This window comes from Heptranchias perlo, chromosome 5 (genome assembly GCF_035084215.1).
Source record: "Heptranchias perlo isolate sHepPer1 chromosome 5, sHepPer1.hap1, whole genome shotgun sequence".
Taxonomy (NCBI): Eukaryota; Metazoa; Chordata; class Chondrichthyes; order Hexanchiformes; family Hexanchidae; genus Heptranchias; species Heptranchias perlo.
Genome location: NC_090329.1, coordinates 65,510,569 through 65,531,356, shown reverse-complemented (window position 1 = coordinate 65,531,356; position 20,788 = coordinate 65,510,569). Strand labels below are relative to the sequence as shown.

Here is a 20,788-nt window from a genome sequence, read left to right as displayed (position 1 = left end):
TTGCCTTTTTTCCTATCCTTCCGAAATGTTAAATAACCCTGAATATTTAACTCCCAACCTTGGTCACCTTGCAATCACGTCTCTGTAATGGCCACAAGATCATAACCATTTGTTTCTATTTGTGCTGTCAATTCATCTATCTTATTATGAATGCTGCGCGCATTCAGATAAAGAACCTTTAATTTTGTCTTTTTACCATTCTTTCCTACCCCAGCCCCATTTGCTAGTGCACTCTTATGTTTGTACGCTCTGTCCCTTCCTGACACACTCTGTTTATCATTATCCCCATCGCTTTCCTGTACTACTTCCTTGTCTTTTCTCTTTATCAATCTAAACTTCGCCCCACCTGAGCCCTCCCCCCCTCTATTTAGTTTAAAGCCTTCTCTACCGCCCTAGTTATTCGGTTTTCCAGAACACTGGTCCCAGCATGGTTCAGGTGAAGCCCGTCCCAATGGAACAGCTCTCTCTTTCCCCAGTACTGGTGCCAGTGCCCCAAGAAATGAAACCCACTTCTCCCACACCAGTCTTTGAGCCATGCATTCATCTCTCTGATCTGATTTATCCTGTGCCAATTTGCTCGTGGCTCAGGTAATAATCCGGAGATTATCACCTTTGTGGTTTCTGCTTTTTAATTTAGTCCCTAGCTGCTCAAACTCCCTCAGCAGAACCTCTTTCTTAGAACTACCTATGTCATTGATACCTATGTGGACCACGACAACTATGGGTATGTATTCAAATTGCAGAGAGGCCACGCAGTGCAGGACAAGCTGCCAGATGAGGGAGGAGGAGCAGGGCACTCAGCAGTAGGCACCGCACCTCAGGAAGGATATATTGGCCTTGGAGGGGGTGCAGCACAGATTCACCAGAATGATACCGGGGCTGAAAGGGTTAAATTATGTGAACAGGTTGCATCGACTAAGCTTGTATTCCCTTGAATATAGAAGATTAAGGGGTGATCTAATTGAAGTGCTTAAGATGATTAAAGGATTTGATAGGGCAGATAGAGATAAACTATTTCCTCTGGTTGGAGAGTCCAGAACATGGAGGCATAACCTTAAAATTAGAGCTATACCGTTCAGGGATGATGTCAGAAAGCACTTCTTTACACAAAGGGTAGTGGAAATCTGGAACTAAAACCTGTTGAGGCTAGGTCAATTGAACATTTCAAACCCGAGATTGATAGATTTTTGTTAGGCAAGGTTATTAAGGGTCACGGAACCAAGGCAGGTAGATGGAATTAAGATACAGATCAGCCGTGATCTAATTGAATGGCAGAACAGGCTCGACGGGCTGAATGGCCTACTTCTGTTCCTATCTTCCTACAAATCACCAGCTTGGTACAGGAAAATCAGAGTAATTTTCAACAATTGTGTAACATATTTAAAGTTACTTTGTCATAACTTTTGCAGAAGAAATGCTTTTAGTATATTCATTGAACAAAAATAAATGAATTGATGATTTTTCACACTGTTGCTTTACACCATTTATGCTCCAGGATAGTTTGCATTTATGTTGCAGTTTTGTTGATCTGACTTTTCCACGTATTCACTTCATTACTCAGATACAAGGAAATAAAGAAGGAAGAAGGGAGAAACAGTATTAAATGTGGCAGATACCAATGAATAAAGACATCATGAAGAAATTTGGGTAAAGGAGACTTGGTCTTGAATATGTAACACTTCTATTTCACCAAGCCAAGTTTGATTGCTGCTACAATTCCTGTGAGTAATAATGAAAGATCTGCTTGAACTTAAGACCTTGTTAACAGGCAAGAAAATAATACAAGTAAGTGACAGTGGAACAGGCAGCCATGTAAGTATTCTAAGGAGATAATGAGGAATACTTCATTTAGGTTTAAAGGGAAAAGAACTGCATTTTTTTGAAAGTGTTTAATCCTTCCTGCACTGTTTGCTGCCAATGCCATGTATGAGTTAACTCATCCTGCAATAGCAGATCTCTGTTTGGTGCTTCAAAATGCTTTAAAGGTTGACCTGGTCACATTTCTCTGATGAGCTGACTATGTCAATGTTTACAGTCTTACTATTTGATTTGCTGAAAAATCTGGACGCACAGGAATTAAGTATTTTAAAGAAACTAATTAACTTTAAAAAAAATGACTTGCCCAGGCAGATTGGAATTTAGCAATATTGATTGACAGTCTCAGGATTAAATTTAAGCCGTATTACCATAATGGATTGTTTCTATAGCCTTTCTCCACAATAAATATGTTAGATAAAGTGGACATTTTGTTTGCGAATGTACCTCATAAACAAAGTGGAATTTTTAAATCAAAGTTTCTGAGTTTCATCTTAATATTGGAAGCTGTAGTTATGTCCTGGACTGCACAATTAAATAATTCTACTTTTTTACAGAGAGTGCATTATGAATGTTAATAAGGTATTGTCTTTGGTGTGTTGCTGATACATGAAATACTACAGGATGCTTCAGTTGTATGTCATGTACCTACAAGTCAGAGATGGATAAGACATTAAACCGCTGAACATGTCATACCAAAACCAGTCACTTTCCGAAATCTGAATAATGCCACAACAAAAGAATCAAGTATAAAGAACATCAAATATTCTGAGACATGCCAACAGCAATGACATAAGAAATTAAATAAAACATGAGCTATCACCCAACTATTAGGGTCTTGAAGAACTCACACCAGGAACTGAAGAAAATAAATATTGAAATCATGGAAAACTGAGTGTTCAAGGAACCTCTCTTATACCATATGCATTTTATCTACCTATACAATCGATCCACAAAATCTAGGATCGCACTTTCTCCTCACAATGGGGGAACACTTAGAAGGAGCATGAAGTTAGGAAGTAGAAGATGCATATTATACACTTTAAGAAGCAGCACTGGGGCAGAACACAATGGGCACACTGGATTATTTCCTGATAGATCTTTTGGTATGAGGCTGATTCAGGTTGTTGTGGATAAATGAAGTTGCAGTGTTGCCGACATCTCTATGGTACATACTTAGAAAATTAACCCCTTTGTGCCATCTTGTGCAAGCATTTTTGAGATGTTATCAGTTGAAGGAGCACATAGAGTGTTAGACATGTGCTTCAGCTGCAGCCAATCCTGGGTGTCAGTAAATGACTATGCTAACACAGACAAATTGTTCCAATGATTTGATGTGTGATGCATGCTCTGTGAGAAATATGTTCTAAACCAGGGTATTACCCCTTGTGGACTGATTATGATTTTATTGTTTTCAAGTATCTTGCTGAGTCAATATCTTGCTGTACTATTTGCCTTTTGCGTATAATTCAATCTGTAAATAAATCTGACCAAATAGTTTCAGTCTCTATTAATTGGTCTGATATCATGTGCCCCAAAAATCCATAACAATCTGCAAGTGCTGAGATATGCTGGCCAGGAACCTCTGCCAATGACCCCAGGGGACTTTCTGTAGTCAGTGGGAGGTGCCTGATTTGCATGCCTTTGACAGGTGCTTGTGCTTCAAGGGACACATCTAGGGCATCTGCCCGCCAAAGAAGCCGCAAAGCCTGGCCGAAAATGGCTAGGCCCTGGGGAGGGGCAGGGGTGTCAGAGGCCCCCAAAAGAGTAATTTGGTGTCACTTCAATCCCTTGTCTGGGCGCCACTTTTAATTTAAAAAAAATTGTCCTTTTCTTTGGAGGTCCCCGCAACATGGCCTCCCGAAGTGCCAAGGTGGCGTCTTGGCTGCGCACGTTTCCAGCGTGACGTGCGCCAAACGCCATCTTGTTATAGGAGTTAGCACAGACGCAGATAATGAACGCCGGAAGCATGTAAAGTAAGGAGAAAATGGATACAATCAGTGGGCAACGCTGATTTAAAGTGACAAGTCCCAAAATGGTGTCTAAAGCTCAACTCAATGCACAGTCTTAACCCCGACCATCTGAACGTGTCTTGGAGTTCCTGGAGGACTCCCACCAGCCCAATTTAAAGCCCAAATTCATGCAGGATTTACAGGTTATTGGCTGGATTATTGCTTCTGGCAGCCGAGACATTTGTAACTGTTTTTGGAGGTCTCCTATACTTGAATACTAAAACGCGGGGACATAACCTAACACTTAGAGCCAGGACGTGCAGGAGTGAAGTTAGGAAACGCTTCTACATGCAAAGGGTGCCTCCTGATATGCGCCACTTTCTCCTGCAAGAAAGTGGGACATGTGTCTGGGTGGTGTGCCTGTCATGGTTGAATAGTTGCCAGTGTGTGTGGCTTTTGAGTTGTAGGTGGGCGGCTTGCAACAGTGGTAATATGTAAGGGTGAGAGGAAGCATCTGATTGGAAGACTTGAGTACTGACTGAGAGTTTGTTGGTATGTGGGTGATGGGGGGGAGGGGTGTAGTGCCTGGAGCAGTGGATGTGGCTAGTGGTGTAGTTGGTGGGAGTCGCCATTTGATAGTTGACCTCACTCACCTTAACCACTCATGTCAAAGCATTGAACTTCTTCCTGCACTGCATCCATGTTCATGATGCAGTGTGCCAGGTATTGACTTCGTCCCCCGCTGACTCCCACTGCCTTTTAGGTATATGTCTGGAGGGCCTTTTGCCCACCCCCCACTCCTACTGCGGATATAGGATGTACTTCCTTCTGTCCACCTCTTGCACCAAGGTCTCTAGTGCATCAGCAGACAACCTTGGTGCACGCACTCTCGCAGGTCTGGTACAAACTCAGATTGCTGAGGTCTGGCGTACAGATTGGAGGATGTGGGATTTAGTGGTGCGCAACCTTTATTCAATGTTTTAACATAACTCATCAGTTTGTAAACATAGGGACAGGACCTGCATCTGTGTTTTACGTGTGCGATGTCTGATCTCCATTCAGACTCCGTGCAGACAGCACACTGTTATTTTCAGCAAATAACGGGTACCAGCTACCTTTAAGAGATTTCTAACAGCCAGCCTGCCTTTAAGAGATTGGAGCACCCCCTGCTGGTGGAATGTGCAAAATGCATGGAATCCTCATTCAACGCTGATTTCCAACGCAGATTGCAGGTAAATCCTCAGGCCTGACGAAAGTCTTGTCCTGCCTGCACAGGGGCCATTGGGCACAGGGTAATAGCGGATCGCGCTACCCCCGCCCAAAAACAGGTCCTATCCAATTTTTTTTTCCCCATTGTCTGTATAAATACTATTGAAAGTAACATCTGGGTTTAAGTGAGCTATGATCTGTATATAGTCTGAATGTTGAAGACTTACATAAATCAGCACCTATTGATTGTACTATCTTAGAACGCATTCAGGTTTAATTGTTATATATGGTTGCAGCTGTTTTCTATCTTCATTGTTAAAGCATCATTACGTCATGACATTTGTGAGTGCTAGCTTTAATTTCCCTGAGCTACCATCCATGTTTTAATGGCATGAAGAACTAAAAGTGTTGAAATCATGCTTTATACCCACACATACATTTGTATTTGATTAAGTGACATTGAGTGATTGAAGCTGGAGTGATGTTACTGAGAGAGAGGAATACTGTTATTTCTAATGAGAGTACTGCTGCAGCTCAATGCTGCAATACACAGCAGGCATCCTAATGTTTCTCTGCTCATTGATGCTCGATAAATGTTGTAAAGTGCTTGTCAAAGGAGTTCTGAGCTTGTATTCCACTAGCTTTCCTTACAAGTCCTAAGTTACTCCAGAACAAAGACAAAGGCTCCAGTGCGTATTGTCTGAATTGCCGTTTATAGTCAGGCCTGGGGCTCGTGCATGTTGCTGCTGCCTGGAGCTTATTTCAATATATACAAATGAGGGGGAATGTTGTAGGCAGGCTAAAATCCTGTGATTTGCGTTCCCAGTGCAGAGTGGGGTTAGTACTGGACAGCATCATTGGGTGGAAGTCTGGTGGTGGGGGGGGGGCCCATTTTTGGGACAACTGATTGCATGGATTTTCGGGGCTAAAAAGTGTGAGGAACCATTTATGTCAATGACTCTACCAAAAAAAAATTACATTTACATTTACATTTTTTTTTCTATATTCTTTTTCAGCTTACAGTGTCCTTCCCTTTTTGATCCGTGCAATCAACCACAAAAGCACAATTCTAAAGAAGCATGTATGAATCTCCCACTCTTTAACTAGTAGGCCAGGAAGCATTGTAAGAATCGTTTCCTCCCAATGACCCATTCAAGATGTTGCACATGGATAGAAAGAAGGCCCAGATTTAGGTTTAATTGTTATATATGGTTCCCCCTGCCCCGGCTCCTGCGCACTTGTGCCCAGTGTCTCACCACGTGTAGATCCCTCCTCTATCCTAGCCTCTAAAGTACACGCAGTGTCAGTCTCTGAGCTGGTGGCTGCAAGGGTAAGGTCGAGTCACTGTGTGTCTGCATCATCACTATCATCGTCCTCTGCCTCTGCCTCCTCTGACACTGCAGGTTCCAGGTCTTGGGTATCTGAAATGACAAAGGGACACCGGTCGAGTTATGGTGCGGGGAGAGGAGAAAGTAAAACGTGCGTGCTCACGCCATCTGCAGCACGTGAGTCAGAAACGATTGTGGGATGAGAGAGAAGTGGGGAGCGAGAAGGAGGATTAGGTATGCAGAGACCCTTATCATCGATAGCTCCAGCACTACCAGTAGCCACGGTCACAGCGACGGCCCGCCCAGGAATGGCTAGCACTGTCTCCTCCATGGAGGTGAGGACAAGTAGAAGTGCCTGTCCTTCCCCAGGTCTTTCTTGCTGCCTGTTGTGTGTCACCTTCTCCTGCAAGAAAGAGGGAAGTGTGTCAGTGAGTGTCCTACAAGATGTTTGGGTGATGTGTGTCTGACCTGCGAGTTGTGGGTGGCTTGCAAGAGTGGTACTGTGTGAGGGTGAGATGAAGCATCTGATCTGAAGAGTTGCGTACTGATGGAAAGAGTTTGTTGGTAGGTGGGTGATGGGTGTAGTGCATGGAGCAGTGGATGTGGCTAGTGGTGCAGTTGGTAGGAGATGCCACATGACAGTTGAAGTCACTCACTTTGACCACTCGTGTCAAATCATTGAACTTCTTCCTGCACTGCATCCTCCTGTGTGGTGCGATGTTCTTGGCATTTATCTTGTCCACCACAGCCAACCCCTGCCTCTTCAGCATGTGTCTGGAGGGCCTCTTGCCCCCCTGCGGGTAGAGGATGCCCCTCTAGGAACATAGGAACAGTAGTAGGCCATTCAGCCCCTCGTGCCTGCTCCGCCATTTGATAAGATCATGGCTGATCTGTGATCCAGCTCCATATACCTGCCTTTGGCCCATATCCCTTAATACCTTTGGTTGCCAAAAAGCTATCTATCTCAGATTTAAATTTATCAATTGAGCTAGTATCAATTGCCGTTTGCGGAAAAGAGTTCCAAACTTCTACCATCCTTTGTGTGTAGAAATGTTTTCTAATCTCACTCCTGAAAGGTCTGGCTCTAATTTTTAGACTGTAACCCCTACTCCTAGAATCCCCAACCAGCGGAAATAGTTTCTCTCTATCCACCCTATCCGTTCCCCTTAATATCTTATAAACTTCGATCAGATCACCCCTTAACCTTCTAAACTCTAGAGAATACAACCCCAATTTGTGTAATCTCTCCTCATAACTTAACCCTTGAAGTCCGGGTATCATTCTAGTAAACCTACGCTGCACTCCCTCCAAGGTCAGTATGTCCTTCCGAAGGTGTGGTGCCCAGAACTGCTCACAGTACTCCAGGTGCGGTCTAACCAGGGTTTTGTATAGCTGCAGCATAACTTCTGCCCCCTTGTACTCCAGTCCTCTAGATATAAAGGCCAGCATTCCATTAGCCTTCTTGATTATTTTCTGCACCTGTTCATGACACTTCAATGATCTATGTACCTGAACCCCTAAGTCCCTTTGGACATCCACTGTTTTTAACTTTTTACCATTTAGAAAGTACCCTGGTCTATCCTTTTTTGATCCAAAGTGGATGACCTTCCATTTGCCACAATTTTGCCCATTCACCTAATCTATCAATATCCCTTTGTAATTTTCTGTTTTCATCTACACTGCTTACAATGCCCCCAATCTTTGTGTCATCGGCAAACTTAGATATGAGACTTTCTATGCCTTCATCTAAGTCGTTAATAAATATTGTGAATAATTGAGGCCCCAAGACAGATCCCTGTGGGACTCCAATAGTCACATCCTGCCAATGTGAATACTTACCCATTATCCCTACTCTCTGTCGCCTTTCGCTCAGCCAACATCCTAACCAAGTCCGTACTTTTCCCTCGATTCCATGGGCTTCTAACTTAGCTAACAGTCTCTTATGTGGGACCTTATCAAATGCCTTCTGGAAGTCCATATAAATAACATCCATTGACATTCCCCTGTCCACTACTTTAGTCACCTCTTCAAAAAATTCAATCAGTTTGTCAGGCACGACCTACCTTTCACAAATCTATGCTGGCTCTCCCTGATTAACTGAAAATTCTCGAGGTGTTCAGTCACCCTATCCTGCGTCCATCTCTTGCACCAAGGCCTCTAGCGCGTCGTCGGAGTACCTTGGTGCATGCTGTCTTGCAGCCATTCCTCAGTATACTCCAGCACAGAGTTAGTTACCACACCAATTCCAGGTCTCCCTGCAGCCGCAGTGCACTTCCCCTTTAAGAGGTGCAGGCTGCCTTTAAGAAGTGCTATCCACTCCCGATATCGGGGCCCCCTGCTGGTGCGTGCAATCAATCAACAGTGCAGGTGAAATCATCGGGCAGCCTGCATCTCAACGACCGGGCGGGGGTTAATCGCGCACCGCGATCCCAGTATCCGTTTTTGGGAGTTAATCAATTTATCCCCCATGGAGATAAAAATGAAACACAACAAAGAAGCTTATGATAAATGTCAGGTTCATAATACATTAGAGAATCAAGCTGAATACAAGAAGTACAGAGGAGAACTGAAAAAGGAAATAAGAGGGGCTAAGAGAGTGTATGAGAAAAGATTAGCAGGTAACATAAAAGGGAACACTGAAATCTTTTATAAACATATAAAGAGTAAAAAGATAGTCAGAGGATGGGTGGGGCTGATTAGAGACCAAAAAGGAGATCATGTGGAGGCAGAGGGCATTGCGGAGGTACTGAATGAAAAGGATGCTGCCATCTCACAGTAAAGGAGGAGGGCATAGAGAAATTGGATAAGATAAAAATAGATAGAGGAGGTACTTAAAAGGTTGGTTGTGCTCAAAGTAGAAAAGTCACCCGGTCCGGATGAGATGTCCTAGGTTGCTGAGGGAAGTAAAGATGGAAATTGCAGAAGCTCTGACCACAATCTTTCAATCCTCCTTAAATTTGGGAGTGTGCCAGAGGACTGGAGTGTTGCAAATGTTACACCCCTGTTCAAAAAAGGGATAGAGGGATAAACTCAGTAACTACAAACCAATCAGTCTAATGTCGGTGGTGAGGAAACATCTAGAGACCATAATCCGGGCCAAAATTAATTGTCTCTTGGAAAAACATAAGTTAATAAATGACAGCCAGCATGGATTTGTTGAAGGAAAATCGTGTCTGACAAACTTGATTGAGTTCATTGATGAAGTAACGGAGAGGGTTGATGAGGGTAGTGTAGTTGATGTTGTGTATATGGACTTTCAGAAGGCATTTGATAAAGTACCACATAATAGACTTGTTTGCAAAAATGAAGCCCATGGGATTAAAGGGACAGTGGCAGCATGGATACAAAATTGGCTAAGAGACAGAAAGCAGAGAGTAATGGTGAACGGTTCTTTTTTTAGACTGGAGGGAAGTGTACAGTGGTGTCCCCCAGGGGTCAGTATTAGGACCGATGCTCTTTTTGATATATAATAATGCCTGGACTTGGGTGTACAGGGCATAATTTCAAAGTTTGCAGAGGACACGAAACTCGGAAATGTAGTAAACAGTGAGGGGGGTAGTAGCAGACTTCAGGAGGTCATAGACAGACTGGTGAAATGGGCAGACACATGGCAGATGAAATTTAAAGCAGAGAAGTGTGAAGTGATCCATTTTGGAAGGAAGAATGAGGAGAAGCAATATAAACTAAATGGTGCAATTTTAATTGGGGTGCAGGAACAGAGAGACCTGGGGGTTCACACACACAAATCTTTGAAGGTGGCAGGACAAGTTGATGAGGCTGTTTAAAAAGCATACTGGATCCTAGGCTTTACAAGTAGTAGCATAGAGTACAATAGCAAGGAAGTTATGCTAAACCTTTATAAATCACTGGTTAGGCTTCAGCTGAAGTATTATGTCCAATTCTCAGCACCACACTTTAGGAAGGATGTCAAGGCCTTAGAGATTTACTAGAATAATACTTGGGATGAGGGACTTTAGTTATGTGGAGAGACTAGAGAAGCTGGGGTTGTTCTCCTTAGATAAGAGAAGGTTAAGGAGAGATTTGGTGGAGGTCAAAATTATGAAGGGTTTTGATAGAGTAGATAAGGAGAAACTGCTTACACTGGCAGGATGGTTGGTAACCAGAGAACACAGATTTAAGATAATTGGCAAAAGAACCAGAGGGGAGATGAGGAGAATTTTTTTTACATAGTGAGTTGATATGATCTGGAATTCACTGTCTGAAAGGGTGGTAGAAGCAGATGCACTAGTAACTTTCATAAGGAAATTGGATATAAACTTGAAAAGGAAAAATTTGTAGGGATATAGGGAAAGAGCAGGGGAGTGGGACTAATTGGATAGCTCTTTCAGAGAGCTGGCACGGGCATGTTGTGCCAAATGGCCTGCTTCTGTGCTGTATTATTCTATGAATTTATGATTTTTGCTGCAGGAGTAATGCTCCACATATTACAAAGTAAATAAAATAATAGCAAATGTATTCCAGCATTACTCAGAATTTACATTGCTATTACACTGTTAGTCTGTCTTTGGTCTGTCGTAAAATTACCTGTACAAAGAGTGCTGTAGCAATACAAAATCAGAGTCCCTCAAATATAAATTTATACAATTGTAACAAAAGGATGCAATTGTCCCTTATTTTACTCTCACTTTTCAACAGATACATAATACATGCTGCAATTAGGCTGACTGCACAACATAGCATTTCTCATATATCTGCATCCTTTCATATGACAACAGGGAATAATTTCCTAAACTAAACACATCCGTTGATACAGAGAAAAGGGATTCCCAACTGACTGGCAACAATCACAGTACTCTGAAGAGAAAAAACAAATGCAAATGTTGGAAATCTGAAATAAAAACAGAAAATGCTGGAAATAGACAGCAGTTCAACCAATGTTTGTAGAGAGAAAGCGCAGGTTAATTTTTCATGTGTATATTCTTCAGAACTGAAAACTTTAAGGTAAGTAAGTCCCATTGTAGGATGTAGATATAAACATACAAAAATGAAGGACAGGAAAAAGACCTACTGGTCCATCCAGCCTGTCCCACACAATACATACACTCCACACCCATCGCTACAATATCAGGTGGTCCAGCCAGTCTGCCGGTTGGAAGAAGGTAGGTCCGTGGGAGAGGGGCCCAATCTCTAGAGGGGCGCCTTTGGCGGGGAGACAGATTGTCAACTGCCCAGGTTGGCTTTGCAGAGCCTGGAGGAAGAACTACTGGCCCCACAAAAATAAAGAAATATTTACCTTTGGGTTCTTCTTTAACAGAGTAGCCAGCTGATACTGGGCGGAGTGTGCACAGCATATGTTCTGCCCAGTTCAGTCGAAAAATGGTGTCACAGGACCCCAGTTTAAATATCTAAATCAGCTTTTTGTTCTCTTCAGCATAGGTGGCTATTTGGAGGACCCCAGCAAAATGGAGACAGCCGCTACAAAGGCAGCAACGGGGTAGTAAGTTCTTTCACCCCATTTTTGGGGCGTTGCAGCCCTGTTTCCACTGGGCATGGGGCCTGAAAATTCAGCCCAACAGATACTCCCATCACGGAGAAGAAGTTAATGGGTTGAATGCCTTGCAAACTGATTAATAGTGAAGCAGGAATCTATTAAATAATATGAAAGATCCTTTCAAAGTGACAATGAAAAGGCATTAGAAGAACAAAATAACATGCAAGTAGTTAAGATGGTAAAAAGAATGGGAAAGGCATGAGGCCTAAAGTGAAACAGGAAATGCTGGAAATACATAGTAATGTCCTGAAAAGAGAAAAGAAACAGGACAACATTACAGTAACAGCACCACCTCCCCTCAGAACTGAAGTCTGTATTATTGTGAAACAGATTTTTTGAAGTAATATTTCTTTTACTTTCATCAAGATAACCATAATAACTGTGCTGAAGGTTTGTTGCTTTCTGATACATAAAATGACATTACTGACTTTTTTAACATTCACATTAACATATGGTACCTTTCCCATAATTAAACTGTATTTCATGAGAAAATTCCATTATGTCCAGAATTTTACTATATTAGGAACCTAGGATTCAGCTATGTATGAGGCGTGAAACAGATATTAAATGAGAAACAGCAGAGATACATTAGTATTTCTGGAACAATGCAACATCCTCAAGGCAACAAAAAGACTTCAAAAACTAAAACAGAAAATGCTGGAAAGACTTAGCAGGTCAGTCAGCACCTGTAGGGAGAATAGACGTTAATGTTTCAGGTGTGGATCCTTTATCAGAACTGGAAGAAATTAGAGATGGACAGCAGCAAGAGTTGGTTAAAGGGCTGAAGTGATAGATACTCCATCTGCTCTGCTCAGTTTCTTACCCATTTTGGAGAGGGGGTCCTTAAATGAGTGTTAATTAGCATATTTAATTAGCATAGTCAAGAGGCCTAGCACCTTTTTAAGGCAGCTGCTGGGGAGTAGGGGGGGTGGGGTTGGTGGTGTTCAGCAGCAGAAAGACCTTTCAGGTTTTCTAATACATGAGTGGATGCCTTGCTAAAAGAGATATGGTCAAGGAGGGTTTGTCTACTGGAGAATGAGGGAAGGAAGCCCCACAAGAGAGTGGTACCGGCATTATGGAGGGAGGCGGCTGAGACAGTCAGTGTTACCTGCATCATGCCCCATACTGCCACACAATGCCATAATAACCTCACAAGGTTGGCCAAGGTAAGTGAAAGCACAAGTCCCCATGTACATCCTGTAAGCCTGAGAGGAATAACTCACCCCCATGCCCTCACAGATCAAGGATTCATTGACGTATCAGACCTATACTTTGATGTTCTGACTGTAATCACATCAATGGCGTGTAGTCATGTCAATTCCATGAAAATATTGAAGCTGAAAATCCACGGAGAGGGTGCATCCTAGTGTAAGTGCCAGGATGTATCTGCCAGTAATCTCTATTGCTGGCTCTGACTGATTTTCTGAGGTAAAGGGGAAGTTCCCTACTTTGAATGCAAATGGTAGACACCCATGCCATTAAGGGCACATGGTTAAAGAGGTAAATTAGGTTTTAAAAAAACTGTCCGTTTAGCCATCTAGGTTGCTTTAAAAATATTTAAAAATTTACCTGGTCAGAAATATTTGGGGGTCCAGGCCACAGTCCTCAGCCTGAGTCCCCAGGTGAGTCCCACAAGCACCAATCGGCAGCCTGCTATGACTGGTGTCGCTGAAATGTCCAGCTGATGGGAGACCAAGTATACAGCATTGGGAATCGATGCCCCTAGCCCCTCCCCTGACTCGTCTTACACCGCTGACCTTGTAAAGGACAGGTGGAGGCTCTGTCTCCTTTATAAGGCCTGCCTAATTTCTGACTTCTAGCATGCTCCCGCCAGAGCTATGGGCAGCAGTGTGCCAGAAGGGTCACAGATTTTCAACACCATCCACTTTAAGTCTGTAATTCCTTTTGATAATATCCATCCAATGTTTTAATTTTCTATAGAATCAGATAAAATCATAGAATAATACATCACAGAAGGTGGCCATTTGGCCCATCGTGCCCATGCTGGCTCTCTATTAGTACCGCATCCCTGCTCTTACCCCATAGCCCTGCAAATTTTTCCTTTTAGAGTATATATTCAATTCCTTTTGAAAGTTATTATTGTATCTGCTTTCACCACTCTCAGGCCGTATATTCCACATCATAACAACTCACTGCATAAAAAAATTATCTTCATCTCCTCCCTAGTTTTTTGTCAATTATCTTAAATCTGTGTCCTCTGGTTACCGACCCTCCTGCTAGTGGAAACAATTTCTCCCTATCTACTCTATCAAAGTATATCAACATTTCTATATCAATTTTTTTGACAGTAGTAAAGTGGAAAAGTAAAATTTTGAGTTTTATCCATTTTGTTTTATGTTCTGTTTCTGTTAATTTCTGTAATGTAATTCTAATCCTAGTTTATCATTAATTTCCTTTCTTTGCCATTGATTTGCTAAATAGAATTTTTTTTTAAAATGTGGATCTCCAGTACAGCAAGGTGGATATTAGCTTTCCTATTCTTAATTAAATACTACAGGCTCAGATTAGCAACTTTAGCAGTTACAATAAATTATCTGCTAGAATGATCTCATGGTCATTTGAATAAAGCTGAAAAATGGTTGAAGAAATGCTCTTAAAATGTTACTGCCTCCAGCAATGGTGACTTTCTAACACTAATTCAATGATGAAAGGCCACACTTTAACTACCTTTTACAAATATATATTTAAATTTTCAACATCTTAGAGGGGCTGCCTGATGGTTCATTCAGTAAATGTATTGCTGGAGTGGTACACAAACGCTGAAGGCTCCAGATTCAATCCCTGCTCTGAGCTGAGTTATCTGAATTTAAACCAGGGTAATGACAAGGACACTGGAATTATCCTCAGTATCCCTGGGCAAAGAAAAATCATACCCTCCATCAAAAATCATGGGGGTTAAATTGGACAAGGCCAATAATCGGGCGTGAGCAGCGCGATCCGCGACTATTCCGTGCCCGGTACTTCCTGTGCAGGCAGGATGAGACATTTGTCTGGCCTGAGGACTTACCTGACAGCAGCATTAAAAACCAGGCCTGACATGAGGATTCAAGGAAATATGCATTTTCCATCAGCAGGGGGAGCCTGAATCTCTTAAAGGGAGGATGGCTCATAAAATCTCTTAAAGGTAGCTGTACCTGTTAATTTGCTAAAAATAACAGTCTGATTTCTCACCAATCTGCTGATCCAAGTTTGTACCAGGCCTGCGAGAGTGTGTGCATCAAGGTTCTCTGCTGATGCGCTAGAGGCCTTGGTGTAAGAGGTGGACAGAAGGAGGGACATCCTATATCCGCAGGGGGACAAGAGGCCCTCCAGGCATATTCTCAAAAGATAGTGGGAGGCAGCGAGGGACGAAGTCAATGCCAGGCGCATAGCACCACAAACATGGATGCTTTGACACGAGTGGTCAAGGTGAGTGAAGTCAACTGTTAAGTGGCGTCTCCTACCAACTGCACCACTAGCCAAATCCACTGCTCTACGCAATGCACCCCCCATCACCCAACAAACCAACATACCAACAAACTCTGTCCATCAGTACTCAACTCTGCCAATCAGATGCTTCCTCTCAGCCTTACACATTACCACTGTTGGAAGCCGCTCACCCACAAATCACAGGTCACACACACTGGCAGCTATTCAACCATCACAGGCACATCACCCAAACACACATTCCACTTTCTTGGAGGAGAAGGTGGCGCATAACAGGAGGCAGCAAGTTGCAATGGCGTTTAGCCCTTTGAGCATGTTCCGCCAGTCAATGAGATCATGGTTGATCTGTGATCTAACTCCATATACCAGCCTTAGCCCCTTACCCTTGGTTCACAGAAATCTGTCAATCTCAAATTTCAAATTCACAATTGAGCTAGCATCAACTGCCATTTGCAGAAGAGCGTTCCAAACTTCTCCCACCTTTTGTGTGTAGAAGCGTTTCCTAACTTCACTCCTGCAAGTTCTGGTTCTAAATGTTAGGCTATGTCCCCTCGTCATGGTATTTAAGTATAGGAGATACCCAAAAACAGTTACAAATGCATCAGCAGCCAGAAGCAATAATCCAGCAACTAATCTGTAAATCCTGCATGGTCCCTTTAAATAGTGCTGATGGTGGGTCCTCCAGGCACTCCAAGACATGTTCAGATGGTCGCGGTTAAGACTGTGCGTTGAGTGGAGCGTTAAATCCCAAAATAATGTCTATCACTTTAAATCAGCGTTGCACACTGTATACATTTTCGCCTTACTTTACGTGCTGTCAGCATTCGTTATTTGCGCATGCGCTACTACCTTTACCAAGATGGCGTCCGGCACATGTCACCCCAGAAACGTGCATGCGCAGCCAAGATGCCATCTTGGCACTTCGACAGGCCGCATAGTGCCGAAACAACGGGCGCTAGGAGGCGCAATTTCTAGCCCTAAATATGCCTGCTTATAACATTTTCAGAAGACAATGGGGTAGCAGTTGGTTAAAACCCAACTGGTTCACTAATGTCCTTACCCGGTCTGGCCTACATGTGACTCCTGTCCCACACTACTGTGGTTGAGTCGTAACTGCCCTCTATAGTGGCCTAGCAAGCCACCACCTTCTCAGGGCAACTGGGCATGGGCAGTAAATGCTGGTTTTGCCAGCGATGCCCACATCCTGGGAATGAATAAAAGAAAAGAAGGCACTGGTACAATCAAACCTGGAGCACGGCGGGCAATTCTGCAACAAGGATATATGGACTTTGGAGGAAGTGCAGAAAGGGGCAACCAAACAGATAACTAGTTTAAGGTGTCTGAGCTATAAGAAAAGGTTGAAGAGTCTGGGATTGTTTATTATGGAGAAGAGAGATATTTAAGAATTCAAGATCCTTAAACAAATAGATTAATTGAACCCTGATGGTATATTCAAGATTGCCGCAAACTGGGGAACCAGGTGTTATCGGCTCAAGTTTAGTAAAGGGGGAGGTGCAGAGTTGGATGACGAGTTTAAATTGAAATACTGTGCATAGGTGAACATATAGAACAAGCTTCCCAGGGAGGTAATATAAGCAAATGTTGTGGAAACATTTTAGGGAGAATTAGATAGATATTTGCGCAAGTAGCTGATTGAGGGGTATTAAGTTTTGGGATCAGTCAGGCGGACTGCAGTCTTTTGCAGATCTATACTGTCCTCTGTAATCCAAATGTTACAATGCTGCGATGCTGGACGTGTTTTAGCCAAAAATATTTAAAGGAACCGTGTTCAACATCTCTATTATACCCACACAATACAAACAGAGACAGCTTTAAAAAAAAGTCTAATTTATGCACAGACCAAAAGGCTTTGTACTCATCAATGCACAGAGCAATAATGCGTGTAATAGTTCTGATAGAGCTCTGTCAGCCAATGCCTGACTGAAAGTAAAAGGAAGTCAACAGAGTCAAAGTATGAATTTATTCATTGCGAATTTACACACTGTGATATTGCCATCCTGAGGAGATTTCTATGTGGTTTTGGCAACAATGAAACAGCAAATCCAATGAAGGGGAAAAAATCAAACAGAAGAACCAACCAACAAAATAAAGTTATGTGGGCATCTGTTATATGCAATGAGTCAGGGTTTGGCTGAATTTACATATAAGCTGATTAGGAAATGTAAGGACTCCATGAACAAAAGTTAAACCGTATTATAAACAATCAATAACTTAAAGCATCAGAAGGAAAATCATCTAATTGTAACTGATGTTTGAAGCTCTTTTCCACATGGGCAGCATTTACAGTCAATCAGGGCTGCTGGAATTTGATGCTGTTTCATTTGTATTTCCAGCCCAACAATGGAAGATTAAAACGCCACTTGTAAATGTACATAATTTTAAGTTTTGTTTCCCACATTTGGAATTTGTACATTAAAATTTGCAAACAAGAATGTCTGAAATAGTTAGCCAGAAAGAAACTAGATTTTTGAAAATTTTTATATGAAAAAATACATGTATTTAATTTGCATATAAGTATGGCCAAATGGTACACACAAAATCACTAAATATGCCACATAAGCTTTACATTAATTAGCACAGATATGTTGGAAATGCTTAATATAGACTAGAAATTACTGTTCATGACATCATAACGCAAACACTTAACACACTTGTATAATATTTCTTTGTCCAATGTTTTAATGGAGGTGTTCATTCATTTATTTTACATGTGCTAACGTTTCTGTTGAACTAGCAGGCTGAGGAATATTGTACAAATATAACATGCGTTAATCTCTAATATCACCAACAGATTAATAAGATTATTAACCTTATAACCAATTTGAATTTTTTTTTTTACCTCAGTGGACTCTTTTATTACTGGGGACAACATAAGGGCCTAGAAATGCAGGAGTGAATATAGTAAAACTCAAGGTTACACTTTTTATAGAAAAATGGACTGTCATGGAATTTAATCCCCAAAACACCAATAAAAATCCTAGAATAAAAATGAAATAAAACAAAATGTAATAAGGACAGAATTTGATATCCAGACACCATAAACCAGTGGCCCTGGTAACACATTATGGATTTCATGGCACAACACCACCATTGTTATAAAATAGCATATGCTCCACCTCACTGTGAACAGCACCACAGGAAATTTACTAGTTATAAATTAAAAACAGCAGGCCCAAAAATCTGCAGTGGCATGATCTGAGTATTTATACCAGGATCGTGCCTGGCATGGAACTCCACCGATGAACCTGCTGAAGTTTGTGGAGTCAATGGGAGGAGCCTCCACAATTTGACCTTCAATGGTGTCAGGGCATATCCCACCGCCAAAGTCTCCAAATCTTAGGATGAACTGGCTGGCATTGAGGGCTGTTGAGCTCCCTTCTCCCCAGAAAGCAGGTATTAGTGGCCCCAATGGCTTCCTGTTTCAGGGAGCCACTTAAAATATTTTGGGAATAAACTTCTGCTCCAACCTTCAAGGGTCCAGCTCACTGGATGTAATGAAGACAGGATCAACGGGAACTTTAGTTAGGAAACTTTTCCGATTGGCCCAGCCTCCTCTGATGTCATGGGGCAGTCTTGGGTTGGACAAAAGCTCCACTCTCCCCAGACCCTGGGGAAAACTGGCTGCAGAGGGTCTTTCAGGTGGTAACCTGTTCCCGGGTTCCGCCTGATTTTCCACCCCTGCTGCTGTTCAACTTACATCCCCAATACGCCAGAGGCCTCAAGATAGTTAAGTCTGTTTTACCATGGAGTATTATGGACTGCAGTTCAGTGGTTCTCACTCTGATGGACACTCCTGAAAATAAATGATCTGTAGAGTTGGCACTTTTGTCACTGCCCTCCTCCAACCCAAGCTGTAATGTAAAAGACCCTGAACACTTGCAGTTGTTTGTCACATGCATTTTCTTTTTTGGCTTTTTAGCTAAGATGGGTTGGACACCCCTACATTAGCAGCATAATAATGTATTATATATTAAATAGTATAATGCTCCTCTCCTTATAAAACAGCTTACCCTCCATCTTTCTGTGAGCAGGAGATCAGCTAATGTTCAAAAAACATTTCCCATTCATTCTTCTTTAGCAGCATTTATTTGAAGTATTTTTTTTGAAGATGGTAAACAGATAAAGAGGAATGAAAGTGTAGATAGAGTACTTTCTAATCTACACACTTTCCCAAATGCTTGATGGACACCTGCTATTTTAAACCTCTTTTCATACAAACATACGTACATACGAACATATGAATTAAGAGGAGTAGGACATTCGGCCCCTCGAGCCTGCTCTGCCATTTGATAAGATCATGGCTGATCTGATTGTGACCTCAACCCTACTTTCCCGTCTACCTCCTATAACCTTTGACTCCCTTGTTAATCAGGAATCTATCTAACTCAGCCTTAAAAATATTCAATGACCCTGCCTCCACTGCTCTCTGGGGAAGCGACCCTCTGAGAGAAAATATTTCTCCTCGTCTTCATCTTAAATGGGAGACCCCTTATTTTTAAACTGTGGCCTCTAGTTTTAGTCTCTCCCACAAGGGAAAACAACCTCTCAGCATCTACCCCTACAAGTCCCCTCAGGATCACCTCTCATTCTTCTAAACTCCAATGTATACAGGCCCAACCTTTCCTCATAAGATAATCCCCTCATCCCAGGAATCAGTCGAGTGAACCTTCTCTGAACTGCCTCTAAAGCAATTTTGTCCTTTCTTAAATGAGACCAAAACTGCACACAGTATTCTAGATGTGGTCTCACCAATACTCTGTACAACTGTAGAAAAACATCTCTACTTTTATATTCCATTCCCCTTGCAATAAATGACAACATTCTATTTGCCTTCCTAATCACTTGCTGTACCTGCATACTAACTTTTTGTGATTCATCTTCATTTTCCTCCGCAGCTGTTTGATGACATCAACTACACAGCAAGACCATATGAATCTGAGCAGCTTCATTCACTACAATGAAGCCAGTACTTCAGAAAAGCCTTGGAGACAATCTGTATTAACCAGAACTCTCAAGAATGTACTACCAACTGGATAATGCTGCACGTTCAGCCAGTAAGAGGAATTTCCAGTTCTGGATCAGCCTCAGATTGACTTGCAAACTTATTTTTGTCCGATGAACATGGGGTGGGGGGGGTACTCTGAACAAAATGAATTCATTCTACACTTTCCTTTTCCATGCCATCTACTAGCCCAGTAATGACAACTATGCATCTCTGCCTTCTGTTGTGTTTGTCATCATGCCACAATATTGTCACGTTCTTCCCAGCATAAGACAATGGTTGTAATGGATATGCTCCATTTTATGGCTCTTTTGCAGTTGTTCATTATTAATAAGGACTGTTCATTCTGTAATAGGACAACCTTTATAATTCAAAGATGTGGTAGGACATTAGGCCCTGATTTTAAGTGGGGGACAGTTTTCAGTGGGTGACCTGCTCGGGAAAAAAAGAGGTCCAGGGTATTTTTACTCCCGGCCCTCACGTGAATGCCGAGGGCCGACTT

At 42.3% G+C, this 20,788-nt stretch overlaps 1 long non-coding RNA gene across 2 annotated transcripts in view; it reads left to right on the top strand.

The window, feature by feature from the left end:
- Positions 1 to 20,584, top strand: part of LOC137321397 (uncharacterized) — a 79,802-nt gene extending 59,218 nt beyond the window's left edge. For both annotated transcript variants that reach the window (XR_010962804.1, XR_010962803.1), the window contains exons 3-4: positions 1,562 to 1,721; positions 20,180 to 20,584. This is a non-coding gene — a long non-coding RNA (uncharacterized lncRNA). The remainder of the gene's footprint in view (positions 1 to 1,561; positions 1,722 to 20,179) is intronic.
- Positions 20,585 to 20,788: the final 204 nt, after the last annotated feature.